The sequence below is a fragment of the Lissotriton helveticus genome, chromosome 1_1 (genome assembly GCF_964261635.1).
Source record: "Lissotriton helveticus chromosome 1_1, aLisHel1.1, whole genome shotgun sequence".
Taxonomy (NCBI): domain Eukaryota; kingdom Metazoa; phylum Chordata; class Amphibia; order Caudata; family Salamandridae; genus Lissotriton; species Lissotriton helveticus.
The window spans coordinates 1,478,839,633-1,478,854,862 of NC_136057.1; positions in this window are offsets into that span (position 1 = coordinate 1,478,839,633).

Sequence of the window (15,230 nt, forward strand, 5' to 3'; positions counted from 1 at the left end):
CTTTGGGCCCTGAAAAAGTCAAAAGTGCAATATGTTGCACAACGAAACACGTGTTGGCTGCTTTTCTTTGTTTGAATTGAAGAACTGTCGTCCTTGAATGTGGATATCTAGCTGTGCCTAGAAAAGAGGATTTGAAATTTGATTTGAAAAAAACTTAATAAAGTCATGGACATTGAAATCTGACATAACTGGACTTCTACCATAATTCAAGAACTGTTTATACAACTCCAGGTATTGGTTTTATACATAGTGTGCTCGGGGTAGAGTTTTGATTGCTTTGTCACTCACCAGACGAGGGTATATTCAAGATTGTATTGGTAACCAATCTTTCTTCCCCTACGAACACCACTCAAAATATGGATTATAAATGTGTACTTTAACCCGAAATTAGAGTAGAGCGCCCCTCAGAATGCCTGGTTACTAAGAGTAAAATTTGATTTCCTTATTGTTGCACTGACTGGAGTCTGAATAGGAATTGTTACTCCTCCACTATCTAACACTTTCCCTGCTGTTGCACTCATTGGAGTGGGAATAGTAATTTTTACCCGTCTGCTATCCAACACTTTCCCTACTGTTACACTCACAGGAGTGGGAATAGTCATTTTTACCCCTCCACTATCCAACACTTTCCCTATTGTTGCACTCACTGGAGTGTGAATAGTAACTTTTACCCCTCCGCTATCCAACAGTTTCCCTACATTTGCACTCACTGTGTGGTAAATGTAAGTTTAAAGATTTCGAAATAGTTTAATGATGAATTTATAATAGATTGTTTTTTTTTAAATAGATTTTATGTTATTGGTATATATATGTATATATATATATTTATTGTCGCTCCAAGGTTGTCCACCTTTGAGTAGCACACGAGCAGCAGCTTGATTTATGTGTAGGTGAGGACGGGGATCCGCTTGTAGATGCCGCTCCGTAATGGATCTGCCCGACACGTTTCGAAGCTCCATATGCTTCTCTTCAGGGGCTTTAACGGAGGCGGTGTGCGCAACCGCTAACCCACTTCTCCATTTTTCATATGACACACCCACCAATGGGAGGCTAAAATGAGACTGTGTATTATGGGAAGTGTGGTGCGGAAAGCACACAATCAAGTCCTGTATGGACTCCGCAAGTGGGCCCGTCCTCGATCCTGTGTACGGCTGCTGTTTCACTTCCGTGACCCCCAAGGATGACGGGGTGGTGCATACTCCGCGGCTGGACGGCCGCGTATAAATTGTCGCTCCAAGGTTGTCCACCTTTGAGTAGCACACGAGCAGCAGCTTGATTTATGTGTAGGTGAGGACGGGGATCCGCTTGTAGATGCCGCTCCGTAATGGATCTGCCCGACGCATTTCGAAGCTCCATATGCTTCTCTTCAGGGGCTTTAACGGAGGCGGTGTGCGCAACCGCTAACCCACTTCTCCATTTTTCATATGACACACCCACCAATGGGAGGCTAAAATGAGACTGTGTATTATGGGAATTGTGATGCGGAAAGCACACAATCAAGTCCTGTATGGACTCCGCAAGTGGGCCCGTCCTCGATCCTGTGTACGGCTGCTGTTTCACTTCCGTGACCCCCAAGGATGATGGGGTGGTGCATACTCCGCGGCTGGACGGCCGCATATAAATTGTCGCTCCAAGGTTGTCCACCTTTGAGTAGCACACGAGCAGCAGCTTGATTTATGTGTAGGTGAGGACGGGGATCCGCTTGTAGTTGCCACTCTGTAATGGATCTGCCCGACGTGTTTCGAAGCTCCATATGCTTCTCTTCAGGGGCTTTAACGGAGGCGGTGTGCGCAACCGCTAACCCACTTCTCCATTTTTCATAGGACACACCCACCAATGGGAGGCTAGAGTGAGACTGTGTATTATGGGAAGTGTGGTGCGGAAAGCACACAATCAAGTCCTGTATGGACTCTGCAAGTGGGCCCGTCCTTGATCCTGTGTATGGCTGCAGTTTCACTTCCGTGACCCCCAAGGATGACGGGGTGGTGCATACTCCGCGGCTGGACGGCCACGTATAAATTGTCGCTCCAAGGTTGTTCAGCTTCACATTAATCAAGCTGCTGCTCGTGTGCTTCTCAAAGGTGGACAACCTTCGAGCGACAATATATATAACTTGAACTCAAACAAACCCAAGCTTTGAAGTCGCACTCCAGGCAGGTGAGTTTTACAAAACCTTTATTTCAAAAGCGGCATCTGCAGCCAGATAAATCCATATCCCTGAGGCGTTTCGGTGCTCCAAGCACCTTAATCATAGGGGCCGCACGTTGAGGAAACATGGAGCGAACTGCCACCATTTAAATCTTCCCAACCGTCGCCTTCCAGTAAGCGGCATGCTGGTTGTAGTAGTTCTAAATTCCTCTGTTCAGGTACGGCCATGAAAGTTCCCCAAAATTGTTTATTCTGCCAATTAATAATGTTTTCCAACCCTCCGGTGGGCCTCAGGTCGCATCACCGCTTTTCATTACAAGCACCTTCCTGCCGTGTCGAGGCTGCAATCCAATATCCAGCCCCGCAGACCTGTCCAGTTTCAGAAATTGATGTTTGAGAAATTGATGTTTGAGAAATTGATGACACAGCGTCTCCGGCCGTGGAAGTACGCACCGCCATTGAATTGGACAGGTCTGCGGGGCTGGATATTGGATTGCAGCCTCGACACAGCAGGAAGGTGCTTGTAATGAAAAGCGGTGATGTGACCTGAGGCCCACCGGAGGGCTGGAAAACTTTAATAATTGGCAGAATAAACAATGTTGGGGAACTTTCATGGCCGTATATATATATATATATATATATATATTTGTAAATTTTAATTTAATTTTAAAATTATAAAATAAATAAAATAAATTAACATTAATAGTTTAATAATTGTTTTAAAGTAAATATATATATGTATATGTTTTATGTATGTGTGTTTAACTTTTTTAATTAAGCGTATTTGTTAAAATGTATATTAAATCTGCTTTATTTAAAAAAAATATTTAATATATTTAATATGTATTATTTTAATTTATATATATATATATATATATATATATATATATATATATATATATATATATATATATATATATATATATATATATTACCTACTGGCGGTCGCCAGTAGGTATATATAGTTAGGATTTTCTCCCTATGGGATTTTTGAAAATTCTATGTCTAATAACTTTGGCGTTTGTGGACGGAATTGGCTGAAATTTTCTGGAAAATGGAACATTTTGTTTCTGAGCAGCCCCTGGAAATTTGGGGGGGGTTCGTCAAGGGGGGGGCGAGAAAAAAGGGGGGTCCCAAAACGTGTTTTTAACATTGAGTTTTCCATAGGGCGGTTGGCCTCACTTTTAGCCCGAACGGCTGAATGGATTTCCACGAAACTTGGCAAAATTGTAGGGACTGGTAGCCCGATGTGCCTTTGCTAGGTCTCAATATATGTGCTTCAGTGGATTTTGAGAAATTAACGTTCAAAAAAAGATATATATCTGTAACAGCGGACCGGGCAGCGCTCCGGTTCGCGGACTTTACGCGTAACGGAACTTCGCGTAGCGAAGCTGATTGGCTCTCCGGTGTCTGTCAACATTCTAAACAGTCCGGAGCGGCTGCCATCTTGTCTCTCGGCAGGATTGAGAGACAAGAGGAGGCCAAAACAAAGGGGGAAATGACCATAAGGGGGCATAGTAGATCCTCCCTGACCCCCTAGGTTTAATGTGGAGGCTTTAAAAGGGCCCCGCGGGGCAAAAAAAGAAAACACATTTTTTTGGTTTTTTGCGTGGGTAGCGCCTGGTTCGCGAACCGGGAAGCGTTCTGGGCAGCGTACTATAAGGAAAAAAGAATGATAGACTTTTCAAATACTGTATGTTAATTGATTGTTGGTTTTGTTGATTATTTTTTAATTTTTTTATTTTTTAAGCAATTATTTATTATTGTAATTGTGTTTCAAAATGTAATAACATTTCTAACATTTCACTAGTTTATGAATTACATATAAAAATGATTAAAGACTCAAATAATTTTTTAATATTACATATAATTTTATTTTTTGGATTGTTTTTCAAAATTTAATAGAATGTCTAACATTTGACTGTCAGATATGTCCTCTTGCTGAGTGAACATAAGTTCCCACATTTGACCGTCATCATAATGAAGTAAATGATCCACAGATTCTACACATTGAAATAATTCATGGTCCCGTGATTCATCCATGAAATCTGAGTCATCATTGTCCTCAATATCTTTTTCTGTGTTGTTCTCCAGAACAATTTCGAAGGAAATATTCTGTTCACCTTCCATTTTATTGCTGTAATTTGCATAAAAAATAATTATATCAGTAGAGATAGGGCACTGTTGGGTTTAAGTTCAGACAGATACTTGTGAGTTTATAACAGAGAAGTAATCTATGGGCACTGTATGGTTTCAGGCGTGAAGTAGTACTATTAAAAAGTGCCTGTGAAGAGGCCTAAGTAAATTCATAATTATACCACAGAAACCTAAATCAATCCATATTTATAATAATGAAGCCTTTCTCAATGTCTAACTCTTACAGAGGGATAGTATATAACTATCTGAAAATGTTTTCAAATTTATAAAATAATATCTCACCTTCTAAAAACAAGTTTAAGTTGTGAGTGAAAATGATCTTGCAATGTAGTTCAGGAAGTAGTAGTCAAAATGGCTGTGTTTCTCCCTCTTCCTTTATATATATTCAGGTACATAACCAATCAAATGTCAGGTAAAAAAAGTAGAAAATGAAAGTAACATTTTAATTGGTTGTCAATTCCAACACTTCAGATGTGTTTTGTGAAGTAATTTACCTCAGGGTATTTAGAGAGGTGTACAGGCTAAATGGTTAAATGGAATTTCAATCAAATTTGTGAAAATGGTAGGGATTGGTATGTACTATGAGCTAATCTATATTTGGTGAAAGTGTCTCCAGTCGCTTTTCTGTAAACTACTTTCCCACCTTTTTTGATGGTGCGCTTCCCAGGGAGCGACCCGGTACGCGAACTGGCGAGCGCCCCGGTACGCGAACCTTAAGCGTTACGGGAGTCCACCATTTTGTGTTTCGGTCGACTTAAGATACAAGATGGAGGGCAAATAATGTTCAGAATGGGTAGAAGGGGGCACGGTAGACTTATCTTGACCCCCTAGGTTTTCTGAGGGTGGCTGAGGAGGCTTATATGTGCGAAAAAAAAACATTTTTTTAAAAAATTTCGCGAGGTTAGCTTCAGGTTCGCGTACCGGGTAGCGCCCCGGGGAGCGTACTTTGTTGAAAATTAGTGAAAAAAGTTAGAGTAAAATAATAATTGTGAGTGATCAGATGTAGGGTAGCTCTGAGAAGAGCTTTTGGGTTTATGGTACATTTAGGTACTTATAAGTAGGTACCAATGCACAGTCTTAAATTCAGAATGAAAATTCTGTTGCCCTCATCTGAGAAGTGAACTCCATCTCCTCTGTAGATATCTTGCATGTAGTAACGCAAGTTATTGTTGTACACGGAGCCCATTCCATGGTCTCTCATGTAAGCTGAAACAGATTTGTTTACATGCTTCCTCGACTTCTCAATTTGTGGACAAAATTGGTTTGACCACCTTCATTTCTGTCTTTGGCATATATTTGAATATACCAAGGCAGTCTGAGGAAAAAGTGCCATTAATTGCTCAAAGGTGTCCTTTAAAAGCATTTCCAGACCTACCCCAGTCAAAGTGCCCAAATCATTACCTCCACAGTGCACAATTAACAGGTCAGGTTTTGGCAAATGCATAAAGGTTTTCACCAATGGTATCAATTGGTGACATTTTAATCCTCTGTGGCCAAACCACTTAATTTCCACATCTTGTAAATTGAGGTTAGGTAAATTCCTGTTCTCAGCATACCTCTGAGCCCAATAGATGTAACTATGTCCAACAATCCAGACAGAAAACATGGTGAGAGAAGGTTCTCCTGCAGTCAGATGAAGTGTGGCAATGAAATGGCAGTTGAAAAAATAAGAGTTTAAAATGAAAAAAACTGTGGAGTTTCTGTGTTAATGAAGCAGTAACAGTGATTGGTGGATTTTGATTGCTGAAAACAGAAAGTTAGGGTGCATGGATGAGTTCTTTGAAAGATGTATTTTGAGTGGTCAAGAAAAAATCATTAAATGAAAGAATGCACTGGATATGAGGTGCACTGAGAGTTCAGAGTTCAATTGCAACATTGTTGTGTGAACTTGCAAACACCAGAGGTCTTCCAAGAGGTGGTTGCTATGCAAAAAAGGCAGAAAGGGCAGAGGGGGGAAGGGTTTTGATTTGAAAAAAAGTGAGGGAAGAGTTTTGATTGGGTGACATGAGAGATATGTGTGAAGAATTACAGCATTTCTGTGCTTTTGATAGCTGCAGACTCTGGAGTGCATACCTTTTGCTCTGCTGAAGACAAATTGGTGTGTTTCTGAGACTGTTTTGAAACTCAAAGTATTTGCTAAGGTGAGAAAAGATTTCTTTAATTTAGATAGAGAATAGTGTGTTTTAAGGAGAAAATTATGAAGAAAGTTGTGTTTTTCAAATGTTGCTTTGTCTCAAGTGTTTTACAAATAGATTTTGTTTCTTTGAGAAATTGTAATTGAAGAATGTGAAGTATTAGTACTGACAGGGTTTTTTTGTGCATAGGAGCTGTGGAGTGTTTTCAAATTATGACTTGAAAATCGTTTTTGAGGAAAAGGAATGGTTATAATATTTATGACAAGGACATAATGGTGTATGCTTCTTTATAAGGCAATTGAGTGTCTCTGATGTTATTTTTCCCATTTTAATGTAAGACCTTTCCCTGTGGAGCAAATTGCTTGTAAATATGCTCCCACCTGTGCATGGCAAATTTAGATTTTGAATGTTTGCGTTACATAGCCATGTTAAAAGTGACACAAACATGCTGCAAAGGCAATCAAAAAACGCTTTTATGTGTCTTAAGGACATTTTAAGTCATTTCCCCATGTGCAGTGTTTTCAAATTATGATTTGAAAATCGTTTTTGGGGAAAAGGAATGGTTTTAATATTTATGACAAGGACATAATGGTGTATGCTTCTTTATAAGGCAATTGAGTGTCTCTGATGTTATTTTTCCCATTTTAATGTAAGACCTTTCCCTGTGGAGCAAATTCCTTGTAAATATGCTCCCACCTGTGCATGGCAAATTTAGATTTTGAATGTTTGTGTTACATAGCCATGTTAAAAGTGACCCAACCATGCTGGAAAGGCAATCAAAAAACGCTTTCATGTGTCTTAAGGACATTTTAAGTCATTTCCCCATGTGCAGTGTTTTCAAATTATGATTTGAAAATCGTTTTTGGGGAAAAGGAATGGTTTTTAAATTTATGACAAGGACATAATGGTGTATGCTTCTTTATAAGGCATTTCAGTGTCTCTGATGTCATTTTTCCCATATTACATTAAAAGACCTTTCCCCGTGGAGCACATTCCTTGTAAATATGGTCCCACCTGTGCATGGTAAATTTAGATTTTGACTGTTTGAGTTACATAGCCATGTTAAAAGTGACCCAAAAAAGTTGCAAAGGCTTTAAAAAAACACTTTCATGTATCTTAAGGACATTTTAAGTCATTTCCCCGTGGGCAGTGTTTTCAAATTATGACTTGAAAATCGTTTTTGAGGTAAAGGAATGTTGTTAAAATTTATGTGCGCCATATGCCCCCAAATTTCTTTTTCAGGGGGTGCAGCAGGGTGTTCTTGAGACACCCCTGCACCCTTGGAAAAATTCCTAATTTGCGATGAGCTAATTGCTAATGGCAAATTGCACCTTCATTCCTATGGGCCTCCTGGCCCATGGAAATGAATGAGTAATTTGCAATTAGCAATTTGCTCATCGCAAATTCGGAATGGTAAAGAATCGCTATTTATTCCTTAAAATTCGCTATTTAGGAAATGCAAAATAGTATGATGATACATATGGCGGTTCATCTCTAACAAGATAAGAAGCTTAGGGATACATTTATGATGACTGGCGCAATGAAGTGGACATCACTTACTTCATTGGTAGACCTTTACATGTATTATCTCCTCTGTATTCTTCATGAAGCGTAACTTTCATCTGCAATCCTGAGTAGGCCTCACCTTAAACAAACCTCTGGATAGGCCACACCTTATCGTCATCCTGAATTAATCATTTAAAATGCTAGGGACAGATTTATGATAGGTGTATGCCTCTTTTGCGCCACTGTGCGTCACTTTTGTGATGCAGCGGCGGTGCAAAAGATTTGCTATGAGGCGACAAAATTACAAATTGATGCATTTAGGCAGATGTGTCATGGTGTAAAAAACACCGTGCCACATGAAACTGATGCAGCAGTGATGCAAAAGATGCACCATGTTGCAAGACAGGCCTCACTTGGGGCCATATGTATCAAGCTAATTAGCATTTGCAAAGGCCGAAATTCTGTGAATTTCGACTTTTGCGAATGATAATTAGACAAATGGTATGTATCAAACAAGTTTGATGCAAAATAAGGAATAGCAAAATTTGCTATTCCTTATTTTGCGATTGCACTGAAGGATTTGCAAATTTTGTGATTTCTTAAATGCAATGTATCAAACAAAAAATATGCAAAAAATGCCATTAAGGATTTGCAAATTACCACCAACTTCTAGTTGCTGGTAATTTGCAAATTCTTTTCAAAAAGCTTTTTTTTCAAAAAACAAAAGGTGCCATATGACGCCCATACATGCCCTTAGGGCATGTATGTGCGCCATATGCCCCCAAATTTCTTTTTCAGGGGGTGCAGCAGGGTGTTCTTGAGACACCCCTGCACCCTTGGAAAAATTCCTAATTTGCGATGAGCTAATTGCTAATGGCAAATTGCACCTTCATTCCTATGGGCCTCCTGGCCCATGGAAATGAATGAGTAATTTGCAATTAGCAATTTGCTCATCGCAAATTAGGAATGGTAAAGAATTGCTATTTATTCCTTAATATTCGCTATTTAGGAAATGCAAAATAGTTTGATGATACATATGGCAGTTCATCTCTAACAAGATAAGAAGCATAGGGATAGATTTATGATGACTGACACAATGAAGTGGACATAACTTACTTCATTGGTAGGCCTTTACATGTATTATCTCCTCTGTATTCTTCATCAAGCGTAACTTTGATCTGCAATCCTGAGTAGGCCTCACCTTAAACAAACCTCTGGATAGGCCACACCTTATCGTCATCCTGAATTAATCATTTAAAATGCTAGGGACAGATTTATGATAGGTGTATGCCTCTTTTGCGCCACTGTGCGTCACTTTTCTGATGCAGCGGCGGTGCAAAAGATTGGCTATGAGGCGACAAAATTACAAATTGATGCATTTAGGCAGATGTGTCATGGTGTAAAAAAACCGTGTCACATGAAACCGATGCAGCAGTGATGCAAAAGATGCACCATGTTGCAAGACAGGCCTCACTTGGGGTCATATGTATCAAGCTAATTAGCATTCGCAAAGGCCGAAATTCTGCGAATTTCGGCCTTTGCGAATGCTAATTAGACAAATGGTATGTATCAAACAAGTTTGATGCAAAATAAGGAATAGCAAAATTTGCTATTCCTTATTTTGCGATTGCACTGAAGGATTTGCAAATTTTGCGATTCCTTAAATGCAATGTATCAAACAAAAAATATGCAAAAAATGCCATTAAGGATTTGCAAATTACCACCAACTTCTAGTTGGTGGTAATTTGCGAATTCTTTTCAAAAAGCTTTTTTTCCAAAAAACAAAAGGTGCCATATGACGCCCATACATGCCCTTAGGGCATGTATGTGCGCCATATGCCCCCAAATTTCTTTTTCAGGGGTGCAGCAGGGTGTTCTTGAGACACCCCTGCACCCTTGGAAAAATTCCTAATTTGTGATGAGCTAATTGCTAATCGCAAATTGCACCTTCATTCCTATGGGCCTCCTGGCCCATGGAAATGAATGGATAATTTGCAATTAGCAATTTGCTCATCGCAAATTAGGAATGGTAAAGAATCGCTATTTATTCCTTAAAATTCGCTATTTAGGAAATGCAAAATAGTTTGATGATACATATGGCGGTTCATGTCTAACAAGATAAGAAGCTTAGGGATACATTTATGATGACTGGCGCAATGAAGTGGACATCACTTACTTCATTGGTAGACCTTTACATGTATTATCTCCTCTGTATTCTTCATCAAGTGTAACTTTCATCTGCAATCCTGAGTAGGCCTCACCTTAAACAAAGCTCTGGATAGGCCACACCTTATCGTCATCCTGAATTAATCATTTAAAATGCTAGGGACAGATTTATGATAGGTGTATGCCTCTTTTGCGCCACTTTGGTCACTTTTCTGATGCAGCGGCGGTGCAAAAGATTTGCTATGAGTCGACAAAATTACAAATTGATGCATTTAGGCAGATGTGTCATGGTGTAAAAAAAACGTGCCACATGAAACCGATGCAGCAGTGATGCAAAAGATGCACCATGTTGCAAGACAGGCCTCACTTGGGGCCATATGTATCAAGCTAATTAGCATTCGCAAAGGCCAAAATTCTGTGAATTTTGGCCTTTGCGAATGCTAATTAGACAAATGGTATGTATCAAACAAGTTTGATGCAAAATAAGAAAAACAAACAAAAGGTGCCATATGATGCCCATACATGCCCTTAGGGCATGTATGTGCGCCATATGCCCCCAAATTTCTTTTTCAGGGGTGCAGCAGGGTGTTCTTGAGACACCCCTGCACCTTTGGAAAAATTCCTAATTTGCGATGAGCTAATTGCTAATCGCAAATTGCACCTTCATTCCTATGGGCCTCCTGGCCCATGGAAATGAATGAGTAATTTGCAATTAGCAATTTGCTCATCGCAAATTAGGAATGGTAAAGAATAGCTATTTATTCCTTAAAATTCGCTATTTAGGAAATGCAAAATATTTTGATGATACATATGGCAGTTTATCTCTAACAAGATAAGAAGCTTAGGGATAGATTTATGATGACTGGCGCATCACCAGGGATGTGCCAGTCATCCTGTGCCGCTGTTCCGCCACCCATGGTGTGCTGCATTTACAATGCGGCGCAGCATTGGGCAAAAATGGCACAGATGCGTGACGCATCTGTGCCGTTAAGGTGGCGCATTGCTGGAGTTGTATCGCAAGTGCGATGCAGCTCCAGCAACGCTCAGGGGTGCCCCATCTCCACAATGTTGCGTCAAGACCTATGCCTGCTTCAAGCAGGCGCAGGGTTTTGACGCAGCTTTCTCCTATCTGATTGTAAATGCGGCACACCATGGGTGGCAGAGCAGCGGTGCACGTTAACTGGTGCATGCCTGGGGATGTGCCAGTTAACATAAATCTGCCCCTTTACATTTAAGTATGTGCAGGGGACACAGAGTCGGTGAGGCTTATCCAAGGTTAAGAAGAGATGAGTCCTGTTCAGTGAAAAATTAGACAGGCTTCACCTGCTCAGCATCGCTGGACATGGCTAAATAATAGCTGCAAAATGTTACTCTTGTTAAACAATTTTCCTATTATAATCTCTGAGATTTGTCTCTTACTCTGCAACATCTCATTGTTGTTATATTTCTTTAAAGATAAAGACAACATCAACATGAGCGACAATCAGCAATCAGTTGATTTCGACCTCATCATTGAACTCGTAATTGAAACATCAGTGGATGTTGATCCCTTGGATGATTTAAATCCTGAGGATGAAGAAGAACGTGATGAGGATGCAGATTTGTCAGAATTATATGACATAGGATGGGAAGCTGACGTGCTTGAGCCTATGGAACTATAAACTTTTATTTTAAAAATGTATAATAAATAAAAAGTAAAAATGTAAACCGTTTAATTTAAAAATAAAGACACCTTCAAAAACAGGTTATGTGTAGTGTCTTCAATAAAATATTAAAATATGCTCATAAAATTAGATCAGATTCACATATAAAATAGCACAGGTAAAATGAATATAAATTCCATTTCTTTTCTGCTATTTCTGTATTCTAAATTTGCCAAGGACTAAAAAATCTTCTATGTAAAAATGTCAAGTAGTGTTTTAAGTTTTTGATTACTGTTATTGATTTACTGTTGGGTAATAGTGGTTAATAACATGTTTTAATATATTTTACCACAGATTCAACTGCAGATCATTTCAAGATTTCACCATGCCAACCAAAGAAAGACTGAGAAAGGCTGCAAAACGTCAAAGACAGCAGGTTAATGAAAAAAAGCAGCAGTCCTCTAACAAAAAGATTTGTCAAGTCACCAAGAAAGCACCGGGTAAGAGTACAAAAACATTCATAAGAAATATCTGTAGTAAAAAAAATATTACTACAGAAAATGTTTCAGTCCAGAAAAAGAGAAGCAATTCAAACGGAAAGGAAAGGCCAATGAAAAATGTTACTGCTAGAGCAAGAGATAACTCTGTGCATGATAGTAGAAGGAAACAACAGTTTAGGGACATTCGTAAACGAATGTTCCGCAACAGGATAATTGGCAATTTGTTAAAAAATATTAAGAAAGGTCAACAGAAAGTGGTTTTTTATAAGAGAAAAAAAAAAGTTGAGAAAGTTATTGATCAGGCATTTGAAATTAAACGTAAGTTATTTATTTTGATAATCAATAGAATTAGGAAGCTAAACAAGGCAATTTATGATTTCAAAAGAAATAGTAGATGGAAGAGAATAGTTAATCGTAGTAATTTTTGTGAAGTTTTTTCTGGAGAATGGATGCATAGTTCAAGCTGTGAGGCATTTTTTAATGAGGAGAGTTATTTCCAGGATAATGATTTGGTGCATGCAGTTGACACCAGTGGTCGAGCTTATGAGGTGAAAGATGGTTGTCCAGTTGAAAAAGAAAAACTTGTGACAACAGAGGCAGAAGAGGTGTTAGGTAATGAGGTTTTAGGAAGACATCCTAAGGGTCCTGTGTACACCTGGAAGTGTAGTAGTATTTGCAGTGTGCGACAGGATTCCATCAATTTGCTTTGTGATTTTGTACGGTCATTTAATAAGAAAAGTTTGAAGCAGAAAATGAAGTTGTTGCAAGAATTAGATCCTTGCAGAGTGAGAGAAGTGACAGGTTTGCATGGTCATTCACTGGCTTGTCTTTCCAGGAGAGTATGCCAGAGTGTTTTTCATCATTTCAGGATGCTAGCAGTGCATCATAATAAAGTGAGGAAATTAGTTAGAATGTTGTATTATGCTAAGAGTCCAGCAATTATGCTTAAACAATTATGCGCTGCTCTTTTGCATGGTTCTGAAATAGATGTGAAGAATATATGTGAAGAAATTGAGTTTTGTTACTTTGGAAGTAAAGAGGAGAATGTTGAAATTGACCAAGAAGAAGCGGGTAATGTGGAAGATAGTGTACAGGTTTCCAGTACAGATAATTTCCAGAGGGAAATTGCGACGTTTCAGGTCAAATCAAGTGAGAGGCCAAATTTCACTTGTGTGTGTTGTCGACGCACTTATTATAAGAATCAGACTAAGTTAGTGGATTTATATGCAAAAAGTGAAAGGGAAAATAATAGTGAATGGAAGGATTTCGCAACATACTTGATGGTAGAAAATTGTTTTGATTTGGGATTGGATCAACGTGTGTGTACTTATTGTTGTAATAAATTAAATCAAAACCAGATGCCTGCTAGAGCAGTTCATAATAATCTGGAATTGGTTGAGATTCCTTCTGAATTGAAGGATTTAAATACTTATGAATCTATTTTGATTCAAAGTATCCATCCCTTTCAGGCTATTGTAAGAATGGAGCCAAAGACAGGGAAATTGCCTCCATCAGATTTACAGAGAGGATTAAAGGGAAGAGTTGTTTATTTGCCTCTAGATTTGAAGAAAAACATTAACACAATTGGAGTAGAAAAAGTGGAAGAGGAACCTCTGGTTATCTTAGTTAATGGGGTTCCGACAAAGAATAAGAAAATATGGCAAGATTTAGTGGATGTTAGGAAAGTTAAAAAGGCAACATTGTATTTGAAAAAAAATAATAAATACTATAAGAATGTATATGTTGCAGAAGAGGAAGTAAGTGAGGAAGAGGATAGTGATTTGTGTGCTGGTCAAATTGAGAAAGTAGAACCCTCTACTAGTGAAGAAATATATGAACATTATAGTGTTCATCCTTTGCATTCCAAGGAAGTCATGGGGAATGCTATTGAGTTGTTTCAAATGAAACAAGCCAAAGGGAGTCCCATTAGTGTTTGGGAGGAAAGTTTGGAAGCTCGGTGTTTCCCACAGCTTTTTCCAACAGGTCAGGGAGGAATATATGATGAGCGACCTCATCAAATTCCTGCTTCTGAATACCGGACTTTGCGATTGTATGCAGGAGATGCTAGGTTTCGACAATGCATTCCTTATTTGTTTCATCTCCTGTTTGAAAGCGATCTGTCTGGACTGTCATATGCAGTGAACCACATCTTGAAAAGTGGTATACACATGCAAAACATCTCGGCAAGTGACTTTATGGATAAAGTCAATGTCCAAGACAGTATTTTGGATTCTCACCTGATTAATCTCATGGCGTGTCAGCGTGGTACTAATGAGTACTGGTACCGTCGTCATGGTGATTTAAAATGTATGCTGAGGAACTTAGGAACTCCCACATGGTTCCTCACTCTGAGCTGTGCCGAGTATGGCTGGGAAGACTTACTTGAATTTCTACGAGAGGCAAATGCTAACGTAGAAAACATCGAATTCAAGACACCCGGAGAACTGTGCTCTTTGGATCCAGTCAATGTATGTAGGTACTTCAATCATAGATTTGAAGCTATGATGTCTTTCATCATGAATAAGAAGAATCCACCTCTTGGAGAGGTGTTGGATTTCTTCTGGAGAAAGGAGTACCAAGCAAGAGGTGCTCCTCATATACATATGTTGCTGTGGATCAAGGATGCACCTAAATTTGGAACGGATCCAGAAGACTCAGTGATGAGTTTCATCCAACAGTATTCTACGTGTGCTGTTCCAAACGCAAAGGAGAAGAAAAGCCTAAGAGAAAAAGTTCTACGTTTCCAAAGCCATCGATGTGGAAAGTACTGTCGTCGTAAATTCCGAAACAAAGACAAGTTCTACACCAAATGTCGTTTCGGCTTTCCACGACCGGTGATTTCTAAAGGAAGAGTGAACAGTTTGATGTCTTCGCTGCGACATAATGTGATGAAGAAATCACCTAAAAACACATACAATTTGAAGAGGAACGAAGAGTCTAAGTACATCAACGACTACAACCCGGTGATTTTGTCC